At 34.3% G+C, this 10,418-nt stretch overlaps 1 non-coding gene across 1 annotated transcript; it reads right to left on the reverse strand.

The window, feature by feature from the left end:
• Positions 1-1,499: 1,499 nt before the first annotated feature.
• On the reverse strand, positions 1,500-1,606 carry LOC127552736 (U6 spliceosomal RNA). The gene has a single exon (XR_007951571.1). It is a non-coding gene; the product is annotated as a U6 spliceosomal RNA (small nuclear RNA).
• Positions 1,607-10,418: the final 8,812 nt, after the last annotated feature.

A 10,418-nucleotide genomic window follows, 5' to 3' on the forward strand; every position in this document is an offset into this window, starting at 1 on the left:
GGGACCTCGGAATTGTTTTAATTTACATTTCTCAAACCAATAGTGATTTAGAAGTATTTTTATATAACTGTAGTTTAAATTTCTTTATATGAAAACTACCTATTAACAGTTTATCAATTGAGGAATGGCTTGTATTCTTAAAATTTTGACTTAATTCTCTATGTATTTAAGAATATATTTGCCACAAATGAATGTGGCAAAATTTTCCCCCAGTTTTCTGCTTCCCTTAAAATTGTGGTTGCGTTAGTTTTGTTTGTGCAAAAACTTTTTAATTTTTTATAACCAAAATTATTTATTTTAAATTTTGTAATGCTCTCCATATCTTCTTTGGTCCCCAATTTTCCCTTATTCATAAATCTGACAGATAAATTATTCCATGTTCTCTTTTTTTTTTTTAATTTTTTATTTAATAATTACATTAAATTGACACTCGTTTCTGTTCCGATTTTTTTTCCCCCTCCCTCCGTCCACCCCCTCCCCTAGATGGCAAGCAGTCCTTTATATGTTGGATATGTTGCAGTATATCCTAGATACAATATATGTTTGCAGAACCGAACAGTTCTCTTGTTGCGTAGGGAGAATTGGATTCAGAAGGTATAAATAATCCGGGAAGAAAAACAAAAAATGCAGATAGTTTACAGTCGTTTCCCAGTGTTCTTTCTTTGGGTGTAGCTGTTTTTGTCCGTCATTTATCAATTGAAACTCAGGTCTCTTTGTCAAAGAAATCCACTTCCATCAAAATATGTCCTCATACAATATCGTTGTCGAAGTGTATAATGATCTCCTGGTTCTGCTCATTTCACTTAGCATCAGCTCATGTAAGTCTCGCCAGTCCTCTCTGTATTCATCCTGCTGGTCATTTCTTACAGAACAATAATATTCCATAACATTCATATACCACAATTTACCCAGCCATTCTCCAATTGATGGGCATCCATTCATTTTCCAGTTTCTAGCCACTACAAACAGGGCTGCTACAAACATTTTGGCACATACAGGTCCCTTTCCCTTCTTTAGTATTTCTTTGGGATATAAGCCCAATAGAAACACTGCTGGATCAAAGGGTATGCACAATTTGATAATTTTTTGGGCATAATTCCAGATTGCTCTCCAGAATGGTTGGATTCGTTCACAACTCCACCAACAATGCATTAGTGTCCCAGTTTTCCCGCATCCCCTCCAACATTCATCATTATTTTTTCCTGTCATCTTAGCCAATCTGACAGGTGTGTAGTGGTATCTCAGAGTTGTCTTAATTTGCATTTCTCTGATCAATAATGATTTGGAACACTCTTTCATATGAGTGGTAATAGTTTCAATCTCATCCTCTGAAAATTGTCTGTTCATATCCTTTGACCATTTATCAATTGGAGAATGGCTTGATTTCTTATAAATTTGAGTCAGTTCTCTATATATTTTGGAAATGAGGCCTTTATCAGAACCTTTAACTGTGAAAATGTTTTCCCAGTTTGTTGCTTCCCTTCTAATCTTGTTTGCATAAAAATATGGAACGCTTCACGAATTTGCGTGTCATCCTTGCGCAGGGGCCATGCTAATCTTCTCTGTATCGTTCCAATTTTAGTATATGTGCTGCCGAAGCAAGCACTCCATGTTCTCTTAATTTGCTTCTGGTACCACCCGTTATGTGATTTACATATTTACCCATTTTGATTTTATTTTGGTATAATACATTATGAGATAGTAGAATATACGTAGTTTCTGCCATATTTTTTCCAATTTTTCTAACAGTTTTTATCAAATAATGAGTTTTTCTTTCAAAATCTTGGATCTTCATATAAAAGGGAAAAGGACCTATATGGGCAAAAATCTTTGTAGCAGCCCTTTTTGTAGTGGTAAGAAACTAGAACTGAATGTATGTCCATCAATTGAGGAATTGATGAATAAGTTATGGTATATGAATATTATGGGATATTATTGTTCTCTAAGAAATGATCATCAAGATGTTTTCAGAGAGACCTAGAGAGACTTGCATGAACTGATGCTAAGTGAAATAAGTAAAACTAGGAGAACACTGAACACAGCAACAGCAAGATTATATGATGATCAATTCTGATGAATGTGGCTCTTTTCAATAGTGAGCTAATTGAGGCCATTTCCAATGGTCTTGTGATGGAGAAAGCCATTTTTACTCAGAAAGAAGAGAGGAGGACTGAATATGACAACATAGCATTTTCATTCTTTTTGTTATTGTTTGTTTGCATTTTGTTTTCTTTCTCTTTTTTTCCTTTTTGATCTGATTTTTCTTGTACAGCATGATAATTGTGGAAATATGTATAAAAGAATTACATATGTTTAACATATATTGGATTACTTGTCATCTAGGGGAATGGGTGGGGAGAAGAGAGGAAATAAAATTTTGGAATACAAATATTGAAAATTATCTACACTCATGTTTTGAAAATAAAAAGCTTTAATATAAAAAACAAAATCTTGGATCTTTGTATTTATTACATGTTCCTATTTCATTAAAAAAATTATCTTGAATTTAAACCACAAAAAAGAACATTTCCATTTATATAATATAATTCAAAGTAAGACCATTTTATATAGCTTGCTTTATAAATAATAATTTTATAATTAAATTTCAATATAATATTTTATACATAAATAATATTAGAATATTAAAACAATAAATTCTACACCTTACTTTCAAAACTGTTCTTCGTGAAGTCTGTGCTTCCTTCTGAATTGCCAGCAGTCAGACTTTCTAACATGATTTGATATGTGGGTAAATACAAGAAAATGGGTGAAGGAGTTGCTCACAAATCCAAATCAACCATAAGAGGGCAATTTAAAAGGGAAGAATACAGAATCCATGCTATATGAGGACCAGCTGAATCAGCCAGTCAACAAGTACTCATTACAGGGCAGCTAAGGGGTATAGTAAATAGAATGCTTACCCTGGTATCAGGAAGACTTCGTGAGTTCAAATCTGACCTGTGGCACGTACTAATTATGTGACTGGGCAAGTCACTTAACCCTGTTTGCTTCAGCTTCCTTATCTGTAAAATTAGCTGGAGAATGGAATGGCAAACCACAGGTAAGAAAAGACCAAAAAGAGATCATGGAGAGTCAGACACAACTGCCAACTACATATGTCAGATACTATGTTAGGCACAGAGATACAAAGACAGAAAACAAAGTAATTCCTGCTTTCAAGGAATTGACAACCTAATGAAATGTTTAACTTAAAGAAGAGAAGACCCAAAGATACCATAAGTGTTCTTTTCAAGTATATGTAGTACTGTTAAATGGAATTCAATATAGTTTCCTCCTTATTCTGCTCCATTGGGATAAGAGAAGATAGAAACAAGGTAAATTGGGCTCACATAAAGTTTTGATGAGAAGAAAGGAAAGGAGCTATTAAGATATTAGCTTTTCAAGAGGTAGAAATAATGACTGATGAGAAAGAAGCAGTATTTCTAGTATAGGAAGGCCACTATTATAGGCTTGTTCTTGAATCTGTCTCCAATGTTCCAATAGTGATGAATAAGCAATGATCTCATATGGTTTAGCCAATGAGTTAGCTATACCAGGAAAACAGTACAGGAAGCAGCAAGTGTGATCTCTCAAGTCACTTCCATCTCTGAGATTCTGTGATTCTATGAACTTTTTATCTGAAATGAGTATAGGAGCCCAGGAATACTGGTGATCTTAGGTAGTGCATTGTCCAGAAGTAGAGACAATATGACCATCTTCTCCCAATCTTGTGTTGCCTTCACCCAATGGAGGCAGATTGGCATCAGAGTGATATGAAACTGGGTTCTCAATGAATTGTAAATTGGAATGATGTCCTTGAAGGTTTCTCAGCGTCTGGTTCAGCTGATCCCTGATGCCTAAGGATAAATTAGCTGTGTGACCCAGAAGAAGCCATTCAAATTCTTTGAACTTTAATTTCTTATAAAAACATGAGTAGCCACTAGAATCTTTTCTGGATCCAAATGTAAAATACAATGTCTGAGCCTTTGCTTACAGCATCTTCCATTACTGGAAAATGTTCCTATCATCCCTCTTTGAATCCTTCATAGCCCAACTTAGGAGCTACCTCTTCTAGGAAAGATTTTCCTTCTTTTAAAAGCCTCTCCAAATACTTTGTCAGGATCTATTCTTGGTACCGATATCACTCTTTAAAATTATAGTTGCATATAGAAGTAAGTTCTTGAAAATAAGGTATAGGGTATATATCTCTTCTGGGGAGCATATAAGAGAGAAGCCAGCACATAGTAGGTACTTAATGTTAAATTGGAATGATGCCTTTGAAGTTTCTCAGTGTCTGGGTCTGTTGGTTCCTATTACCTAAGAATAAATTATTCCTTACAGGGTAACCTCGTTAACTAATAATAGGAATTATATAATTCTTTAGTTCATTCACTCATTGTGATCCTCATTTTACAAATGAGGAATCAGATAGTTTGGGAAATTAAACTTGTCCTGAAGCACATGGCTAGTAAATCTTTGAGGTTGTATTTAAACTCAGATCTTTGTTACTCCAGGCCAAAGTTCTATTCATTGGGCTGCCTCGTTTTTAGAGCCAGAAAGAGCTTTAGAAAACACTGAGATTATCATAAATTCAGCCCACTCATTTTAAGATGAGGGAACTGAGACACATAGAGGTGAAGTATACTAAGAATTTAGTATACACAGATCTTCTAGAAAAATGAAGCTGCTGGTGGGAAAGTGTCCTATTTTTTTCAGTCATATCTGACCCCTTTTGTGGGCTCCAAAAGATATCCAAAGATACTGGGGTGGTTTGTCATTTCCTTCTCCAGCTTAATTTACAGATGAGGAAATCGCAGCAAATTGGGTTAAGTAATTTGCCAAGGATCACTCAGCTGGTAAATGTCTGAAGTCAGGCATTCTATCCACTGTGTCACCTAATTGCCCCAATACAGCAAACCCTAAAAATGTTGTACCTATTAGTATACACATATGTATATATATAGTATAGTTATAAATGTATGTATGTGCATGTAAATTATACTCATAGGATAAATTGGTTTCACAATTTTGCTGATGACTGATGGTAACCAATAATAAAACAGCATTTACTGAGCACCTATTGTGTACAGACTGAACACTGTACTGGGTGCTAAGAAAGAATAAAACAAAAAATAGAATGTATGGGTTTTATAAAATCCATTTTGTCTATATGATAACAAATAACTGAAGTTCTTATTGGTTTATCTTTCAGGACATTTACAAATTTGCTTCCCTAAGGTAAGTACCAGTTGTGTCTATATAATGCCAAAGCAATCCATGTAAAGATCTTCTGTAAATAACTATAATCATTCAATGCAAACTGGAAACAATATAAGCCTTAGCACCAATGTGCAAACAGCTAAGATAAGCATTTTCTTGCTTATGGAGTCACACTGGCAAATGTGGGGCACACTAGATAAATCATTTTCTTGGCATCATAAAAACAAAGTTATAACCAAAAAAGAAGAAAGTTAGATATATTTTCAGGAATCAAAAAAGTCCAGATTTCTTAAAACTAGAGAAAAAAGTAAAAATAGAAAGAACATATCAGCTACCCCCTGAAAGAAAGCCCAAAATAAAAACTCCAAGGAATGTCATAACCAAAATTTATAGTTTCCAAGTTAAAGGGAAAAAAAAAAAACTTTAGTTAACCAAAAGGGAAATAAATGTTAATTTGCCACCACAGAAAGAGCTACTACAAATATTTTTTTGGTATATATAGGTCCTTTTGAAACATCTGCATCCAGAGAGAGGACTATGGTGACTGAATGAAGATCACAACATAGTCTTTTTACCTTTTGTGTTTGTTATCTTTTGCTGCTTGTTTTCTTCCTCTCATTTTTTTCCCCTTTTTGATCTGATTTTTCTTGTGTAGCATGACAAATATGGAAATATATAGCAGGGGGAGAAAAAAGGGAGAAAAATATGGAACACAAAGTTTTGCAAGGATGAATATTGAAAACTATCTTTGCACGTATTTTGAAAAATAAAAAAACTATTATAAAAACATATAGACTCTTTTTCTTTTTATTTGATGTCTCTGAGGTACAGACCTAGTATTCCTGAATATGCAAGCATATGGATAGTTTTATAGTCCTTTGGTTATGGTTTCAATTGTTCTCCAGAATAATTGACCCAGTTTACTAATCTACCAGCAGTTTATTAGTGTACCTATTTCCCCCTCATCCCCTCCAGCATTTGTCATTTCTGAGAGACGAGATTGTTCCTGAGAGTTGTCTTAATTTGCCTTCCTCTAACCTATAATGTGTAGAGCATTTTTTTATGACTATAATTTATATTTCTTTTTTTGAAAACTGCTTGTTTATATCCTTTGACCAGTTATCAATTGAGAAATGGCTCTTATTTTTATAATTTTGATTCAGTTTTCTAATCAGCATATATTTGAGAAGTGAGGCTTTTATGAGAGAAACTTGCTGTAAAAATTGTTGCTATTACTTCATTGTCTATGGTACTTTTTAGCATATTGTAGTTACCCTGATTATCTCTTTTAATTCAATCTATTTTTACTTGTGTTTTGTTCGAGATCATGATTGCTACCAGGCCTTTTTTTAAAACTTCAGCTGAATAATATTTAGATTCTATTTCACCCCTTTATTTTAACTATGTTTTTCTGTTTCAAGTATGTGTCTTGTAAACATCATATTGTTATACTCTACAATCCTTTATGCTATTTGCTTCTATTTTATGGGTGAGTTCATAACATTCATATTCACAGTTATAATCCCTAACTCTGTATTTCATTCTATCTTCTTTTCTTCTATTTATCCTCTGTCTCTGTCTCTCTTTTTCCTTTTTTTTCTCTCTCTCTCTCTCTCTCCCCGCTCTCTCTCTCCCTCTCTTCTCCTCTCCTCTTCTCCTTCTCCCTCTGTAAGAGACACATGCATACATACACACAATGTAAAAGGTTTATAAATTAAATTCAACAGGGAAATAGGCAAGGAAAGAGAAAGGAGGTCACAAACTACAGTATTGGAAGAGAAGAGTAAAAGGTTATTTAAAAAGGAAGAAAATAATAGCTAACATTTATGTATCACTTTAAGGTAATATAAAATCAGAAATAAAGAAGTTTCCAAAGCTCTCTACAAGTATGATCTCATTTATCCTTCATATCAATCCTGTAAGGGCAATGTTCTTATCATCTCCATTTTACAAAAGAGGAAACTGAGGCTGAGAGATTTAGTTTCTTGATTGGGGCAACAGAACTCATAAACATCTGAAGTAAGATTTGAATTTGGGTCTTCTGAACTTCAAGTCCAGAATACAATATATTCCCTGTGCCATCTAAGTAGCAATTGGGTATGGCATAAGGATAAAAGAAGAGGGACAATAGAGAAAAAAATGAATATCTTCAATTGTAATCACTATTATTAAATAACCCCCCATTAACTTTTACCACCTTCTTCTTCATAAAGAAAGGGGGCAAGGGCCAAGAAAGGAAAAGAAGATGGAGATAGTCAAATAACTCAGACAACCACAGAGAGAGAGGGGACTTAAAATCTCTCCTGCAAGTAACTCAAAACAATCAGAGATCATCTTTGTTTTCTTTAAGTGTCACAATTTTTGATTAGAGGTCCTAGAATCTAAAGTCAGAAGATCATCTAGTCTGGTCCTTTCATTTTAGTAACAAGGAAACTGAGGCTCTTAAAGAAGTGAACTAGTGACTAAGACCAATGACTAAGACCCCATAGATAACAAACAGCAGCACATTCTCCACCTTCAAATTCAAATTCTCTTTTTTTCTGGAAAAAAATCTGCATGGATTTTTGATACCCCATGAAACTTGGAAATTCTAAATTGTAGATCAATCCCTAGAGGAGATAATTCCACACCAAAAAAAAAAATGTTCCAGATGAGTTACTTTTATAATCTAATCTTTAGCTACTATTAAATTATATTTCTTTATGTATTAAATTTAGATACAGATATTTAGAACAAAACCTTTTTTTTATTACTATCTTACCTAACTTGATTTTATCTTGAGCTTGAGTAGAATGTAAGTTAAATATAGCAATAATTAAAATAGCAAAGCATAACATTTAGTAGAATTACTAACAAGATCTGGGTTTTTTTTTTTATTTGATTTGTAGAAATACAGTTGTGAGAGGGAAGGGAAGCAAGGGAAAATACTGTATTCACTCTGATTTACTTAACCATACTTTTGGGAACCTTGGCTATTCAGACGACAAGGTCATTGACTCTAATATGGGATAAGTACTATCAGGTGGTGCTTAGGTTAAGTGTCTAAGCAGAGATCTAAATGATGGCAATAATGGGATCATAGATAAGAGTTAGAGTATTGAAAAGTTATATAGTGCAACCTCTTCATTTTACAAATTATGAAACTGAGGTGAAGAAATTAAGATACTTGTCCAAATTTTCATAAATCGCAGACCTGAGATCTGAACTCAAATACCCTGATTCCAAAGTCTACTTAAATGAGAGATGTTTATATACACAAATCATAAGCCTTTTTGATTACCAAGTAACCTAACATCTTTGTACCTATACAAAACCATATAACTTGATTTGGGACATCATGGGCTAGTTTTATACTTAAATAAGTAAATGGATTGTCTTTTCTGCTGTTACAGAGAAAGTAGGCATTTATTCAGGAGCCAGTAGTTTTAGTCATCATAACAGCCCAAATGGTTCAGTCTGCATACAAAATTCATGGGCTAATTTCAAGGGTTGAAAAAGCGACGAGGCTTTCCCACCCATTCCCCTACATTTAGTAGTAAATGTAAACAAAAGAGACAATTATATGGAAAATGTTACCTTCATACCACTAAAAGGAAAAAGCAATCTCAACACAGAACTCATACATATACTTTAGCAGAATCTATTGAAGGGGGTCATTGTTAGTTGAACTTCAGTACTCATCCTAGAAGATCTCTCCAGCCCTGTAATTCACACTTTGGAAGTACCTCTGTATTCCTATGGCCTTGCTCTTTTATTGAATAACTGTTCTCAGAATTTCCATTTAAAGAAAGTGTCCAGGCCAGCTATGTCCCATTCCTCTCCAGGCTATATCTCTGTCTCTCTGCAGAACTTTCTCTACAATGTTCCAGTAATCTCTTCATTCTGGAAACTTGTTCCAGGTTTGGAATTTACCCTTTGGAAGTACTCTACACCCACTCCACCCATTTCTCTCCAAGCTGCACAACACTCTGGATTATCACTACCATAGTCCCATCAGGCAACTTTGCACATCCCTCTTTACTTAATTTCCTCTATATGTTGTCTTCCTCCATTTGAATGTAAGCTCCTCAGAGGGTCAAGGACTTTCTTTCTGCTTATATTTGTATTCTTGGCACTTGGAACAGAAAAATTTCTTTCAATGACCATGAAGACAGTTACAGAAGATATTGCAGAGTGCTTAGAGCTTGATCAGGCATTGGAGACACTGTGGTCATCCACTGCATCCCAGATGATCGCCAGTTTTATTGATTTTGTTCAGCTGGTGGCTTAGGAAGAGAGACAAAGGCTAACTATTTTGTGTAACTCTGCTTCACTTAAATGCAACTCATGCGCAAGATAAGTCAAGACATCATCCATGATATCATTGGTCCTTTTCAAAAACAAAAGGTGGACAATCACAGTCCCAAGCACATAGTAAGCATTAATAAATGCTTATTGGTTGACTGACAGCAAGAGCAAGGATCCAAAAATCTGTCAAGGTATCCTTAAGCATTTGCAGGTGAAGTGCATAATGTTCTAACACTGAAGATTTCCTATTTTTCTATCAGCCTTCTCAACATTGGTACAGGGACTAATATCTATGTTAGCATTGCCAGATGAGTCTTTGACCCCAATATCATCTAAGGATGGATTGTTTTCACTTACATAGAGAAGATGCACAGCTTTGGACATAATTCCTTCCCAGTAAGGGCCTGCTTTTCCAGTATTCTTAAAAATTTAAGAGTATTAACTGATCAGAACATCATGATGTCATTTCTGAGTGCTAATTTGCCAAGGCACATAGATCTGAGCTTGGGGACAGTCTTTTCTGCATACTTGACTAGTCTGAAGGAAATTCATTCTTGATCCACATTTAAGACACTCAGTAGTTGAAGATATAAGTGCCTATTGCCTGCTCTGAACTCTATAATATACTAGTTTTCATATATAACTCAAGGATGATATATAGCCAATGACATTAAGAAATGATTGATTATCCTAGGGTGGGCATTCAGTTCAGTTTAAGTAAAAGAAATTACTCTGAGAATAACCTTGTGAAAGCTACTATTATCTTAGACAAAGGCATTTGTAATTTTTTTAAAGAGCCTATTGACTTTTTGGAACTTAAAGTTTTAAGATGACAAGCAGCTATGTTTTAAAGAAAACTATTAACTCAGCATATAAAAGGAAGTGATTAGAACAAACCAATGCAAAATATA

The sequence above is a fragment of the Antechinus flavipes genome, chromosome 2 (assembly GCF_016432865.1).
Source record: "Antechinus flavipes isolate AdamAnt ecotype Samford, QLD, Australia chromosome 2, AdamAnt_v2, whole genome shotgun sequence".
In the NCBI taxonomy this organism is placed as follows: Eukaryota; Metazoa; Chordata; class Mammalia; order Dasyuromorphia; family Dasyuridae; genus Antechinus; species Antechinus flavipes.